The sequence below is a fragment of the Lynx rufus genome, unplaced genomic scaffold (assembly GCF_022079265.1).
Source record: "Lynx rufus isolate CCGP_SWC_20201006 ecotype Redwood Valley unplaced genomic scaffold, mLynRuf1.p SCAF_4, whole genome shotgun sequence".
Classification (NCBI taxonomy): domain Eukaryota; kingdom Metazoa; phylum Chordata; class Mammalia; order Carnivora; family Felidae; genus Lynx; species Lynx rufus.
Window position 1 is genome coordinate 100566518 of NW_025814856.1, and position 4894 is coordinate 100571411.

A 4894-nucleotide genomic window follows, 5' to 3' on the forward strand; every position below is an offset into this window, starting at 1 on the left:
AGTTAACACTAAAGACTTCAAGTGACTGAGGTTTCTGGAGGCCACAAGAACAAATTTAATTATACTGTCCTGTCCCTCCTAACCAAGACCTGTGCCCTATTTGGCACTGGTTATTTTCCTGAACCACTTCATCTGAGCACTCATATTTTGGTGATATCAGGGTCCACAGAGATGAGCAGTGGAATTTCACCTAGATTATATTTGGCCCTCCACCTACTTAAATGGGAAGTTATTGTGTTCACCTGAAATAAACATAAACATAAACATAATAAGAACAGCTCTAAAATAGGCATGCTAAGCCATGGGACTTACTCATTTCTCATTCAAATCAAAGACATTCTTATGCCCCCTATCCAGACTAAAAATGATTCTGAATATTTAAACTGTGTGTTTAAAATCCATTCTAATGGCATGACACATCCTGTTGTAAAACCAAGATACTCCAGAAGAATCCTTAAAATCTCTCAACATTCAGCATAATCCTAACTGCCTTCAGTTCTGTGACCACTGCTCTTCACAAAGTCAATATTTGAGCCATTTTACTCTAAATTGACTAAGTTTCAGCCAAGGATGGAAAATAATCACTGTCACTCATATTAGTTTTCATTTACATATCATATTGTCTACAAATTATTATCTGTAGCATGGGAGGACATAGAGACAATATGTACCCACATAGCTTCCATCTCTGATTTAGTTCTTTCTATCAAGGAGAGGAGAACAACTAGACATTTCTGTGCTGATTTGCTTAACACTTCCTCTTAGGGGACTTAGAACCTTCCTGATAACATTTACAGTTTTCTAGAAGAGACTGTACTTAATCTGTATTTGTTTTATGAAAATATCCATTGGTTATATTGCACAGTCACCCAGTTGTGTGTTAATTCAACGGCTCAGTAGTAAAGCTAAAATATAGCTATGACAACTTTAAAACTAATAATGCCACAAAAAATTAATTTGTATCTCATGTAAAAAATAAGAACAATTAATGACAATTAAACTGTCATTTGTTCCTATAATTCTCTTAAGTACATTACACAAAGACATCTGGTACATTAAGAAAATTGAAGGGTGCCTGAGTGGCTCAGTCAGTTAAGCGTCAGACTTCAGTTCAGGTCATGATGTTCACAGTTCATGAGTTCTAGTACTACGTCGGGCTCTGTGCGAACAGCTCACAGCCTGGAGCCTGCTTCGGATTCTGTGTCTCCCTCTCTCTCTCAGCCCCTTCTCTGATCTCTCTCTCTCTCTCTCAGAAATAAGAAACATTAAAAAAATTTAAAAAAAGAAGAAGAAAAGAAAATTGAGACTTAGGTGTTTGGCTTTCAGAGAAATGGAAATTGTCCTGACCTTAATATGAAGATGCTTTTGATTTTGTCACATATGTGAAATTTCTGTGACTCCTGATTTATTTCTTGGCTGTTTTGTGGTACAAAAATACAGTTTAAAATAAGTAAAGAAATAAAATAAAATTGTGTTCATCCATAGTACTCATAGAAATCTGTATCCAAAACTCCATTAACAGTAACATACCTTCAGTTCAAGTAACACCCATCTAGATGGAGAGATGAACAGATCTGAATTATACATAAACTGATACTTAAGCCTCACCACACAGATAATTAATCTCAAGTAGTACAAGAACTTTCATGTTTCTTTCCTTGATTTTGCCGCAGGTATTAACCACCCAAAAAGTAACAGGGCTGTCTTTAAACATCTCTGGCAAACAGCTGGGTAGCGTTTCACATGACATAACAAGAACTTCACTAAAATGACTCCTAAAAAATTAAAAGCTAGTTTGGATCACTGTTATCTTTGGGTGCTTGGGGCCATTTGGAGTGGGAAGAATTCTGCAGTTAATTAGAAATGCACACAATGAGGAAGTGAAGTCTGACAAGGTTTCCTTTCAATGGTTAGTCTAGTTCTAAAGAGTATATGTTGCAGTTCACAAAAAAAGTTGATGCCCCTAGTTTGAGTTTGACTTATCTTAGCCTCAATATCTAAGAGCATTCTAATTGTCCCTGAGATCAGACACAACCCAGTAGAAACAAGATTTTCTCAGCCTGTCTTTAAAATAGCACAAGTAGCAAGGGAAACAAAAGGTAAAATAAACTATTGGAACTACATCAAAATAAAAAGCTTCTGCACAGCAAAGGAGACAATCAACAAAATTAAAAGGCAACTATGGAATGGGAAAATATATTTAAAAATGACATATCTAATAAAGGACCAGTATCCAAAATTTATAAAGAACATATACAACTCAACACCCAAAAACCAAATAATCCAATTAAAAAATGGGCAGAAGACATGAACAGACATTTCTCGAAAGAAGATACACAGATGGCCGATAGACACATGAAAAGATGCTCATCATCAATTATCATCAGGGAAATGCAAATCAGAACTACAATGGGATATCACCTCACACATGTTAGAATGGCTAAAATCAACAACACAAGAAACAACGGGTGTTGTAGAGAAAAAAGGGACCCTTATGCGCTGTTGGTGGGAATGCAAACTGGTGCTTGCCACGGTAGAAAACAGTATGGATGTTTCTCAAAAAATTAAAAATAAAACTACCTTTTGATCCAGCAATAGCACTACTGGGTATTTACCCAAACAATACAAAAACACTAATTAAAGAGATATATGCACCCCTATGTTTACAGCAGCATTATTTACAATAGCCAAGATTTATAAGAGCCAGTGGACAGCCAAGTGAAATGGAATATTATTCAGCCATAAAAAAGAATGAAATCTTGCCATTTGCAATGACATGGATGGATATAGAAAGTATAATTAATGCTAAGTGAAATAAGTAAGATAGAGAAAGACAAATACCATATGATTTCACTCATATGTGGAATTTAACAAACAAAACAAGCAAAGGGGAAAAAATGAGAGAGTCAAAGCAAGAAACAGGTTCTTAATTATAGAGAATGATCTGATGGTTACCAGAAAGGAGGTGGGTAGGGGGATGGGTTACATAGGTGATGGGGATCACTTGTTGTGATGGGTACAAGGTGATGTATGGGACTGTTACTATATTGTACACCTGAAACTAGTATAATGCTGTTTGGTAACTGGAGTTTAAAAAAACTTAAAGTAAGGGGCACCTGGCATGCTCAGTCAGAAGAGCATGTGACTCTTGATCTCAGGGTTCTAATATGAGCCCCACACTGAGTGGAGAGATTGCTTAAATAAACTTTAAAAAACTCTAAAGTAAAAAAAATAAATACATAGTGCTCACTTCGGCAGCACATATACTAAAATTGGAAGGATACAGAGAAGATTAGCACGGCCCCTGTGCCAGGATGACACGTGAATTTGTGAAGCATTCCACATTTTTTTTTTATTTTTTTTCAACATTTATTTATTTTTGGGACAGAGAGAGACAGAGCATGAACGGGGGAGGGGCAGAGAGAGAGGGAGACACAGAATCGGAAACAGGCTCCAGGCTCTGAGCCATCAGCCCAGAGCCTGACGTGGGGCTCGAACTCCCCGACCGCGAGATCGTGACCTGGCTGAAGTCGAACGCTTAACCGACTGCGCCACCCAGGCGCCCCGAAGCATTCCACATTTTTATAGAAAGAAAGAAAGAAAGAAAGAAAGAAAGAAAGGGAAGGAAGGAAGAAGGAAAGAGAAAGAAAGAAAGAAGGAAAGAAGGAAAGAAAGAAGGAAAGGAAGAAAGAAAAGAAAGAAAAAGAGAGAGAGAGAGAGGGAGGGAGGGAGGAAGAAAGAAAAATAAAACAAAATAACACAAGTATATCATAATCCTAATTTCAGTCCTGAATATGCAAGACTAATTAATAGAGGAGACTATTGAAGCATTAATAATAACTGATTGGCATTTTTAATGGTCCCCAAATAAAGTATCTTGTAATAACAGCATATTCTCATATTATTTTTCCTTTGTGAGTACCCTCAGCTGGCAGATGATTTTCAGGGATTCCGCGCAGTAAAAAGATAGTAATTAGCTTAATCAATTAATCACATTAACGCCCTCTAAATTTTAAATAAAACATATAGGGATAAGTAGCCAGTCATCAGGGAGGAGAGCAAGGCATAGATGTACAGAGAGAACAAGAGATACCACAAGAAGGATATTGGAAGCAGCAGGAGTTAGTCCCTGAAACTGCCTCAGAAGCTCACGTTTGAAGTCTAAGTATGTGCCAGGCTTTAAACACTTTACCTGCATCATTTTATTTAATTCTTACAACCGTATGAGATACTCTATCATTATCCCTATTTTTCATATGAAAATGCAAAGGTTTAAAGATGTGAAGTGACAAGAACACCATCGAGGTCTGCCATCAAGATTGCAAAACCTGTGCTGTGCCAGCTAAGAACACAGCCAGAAAGAGCCTCTGGCTATAGCTCTTAGTATCATTTTCTCCTGGTCCTGAAGAAGTCAAGTTTCTAAGCAAGCAAGCCTTCTCTGAATTAGTCTTGATTCTACCTATTATGGAAATGAGAAGAATACTGGTAAGTGAAGGAAAACAATTCTTAATGAAACTCATATTTGGCTTTCTGGACATCAGAGTGGAAAACTGAATACAAACATTCTGTGTCACTACTCCAATATCCTCAAAAGCACTAATTATTTCCTCCCTCTTTCACGATTACCACTGTCCAATGAGCAAGATTACTAATAGTCATTAGAAGCAACTTGTGCATATTGAGAGAGTAAATAGTAAGGCAAAGATAGAAGTCTAGGAGCCCCTTTGCTTACTGGTCCTCCAGAAAGATACAGGGACTCCCAGAAAACAAGACTCCTTCAAAAAGAAAAAAATGGACAGGAGATAGTGTATTTCTCATTGCTCCTTACCTCCCCTCTGTGATCACTTAATTCCTGTGTCACAACAGGAGGTAAACTTGAGGTTGATGGTGAACT

General features: G+C 37.2%; 1 non-coding gene across 1 annotated transcript; it reads left to right on the forward strand.

The window, feature by feature from the left end:
- Nucleotides 1-3242: 3242 nt before the first annotated feature.
- Nucleotides 3243-3349, forward strand: LOC124525305 (U6 spliceosomal RNA). The gene has a single exon (XR_006965489.1). It is a non-coding gene; the product is annotated as a U6 spliceosomal RNA (small nuclear RNA).
- The last annotated feature ends 1545 nt before the right edge of the window (nt 3350-4894 follow it).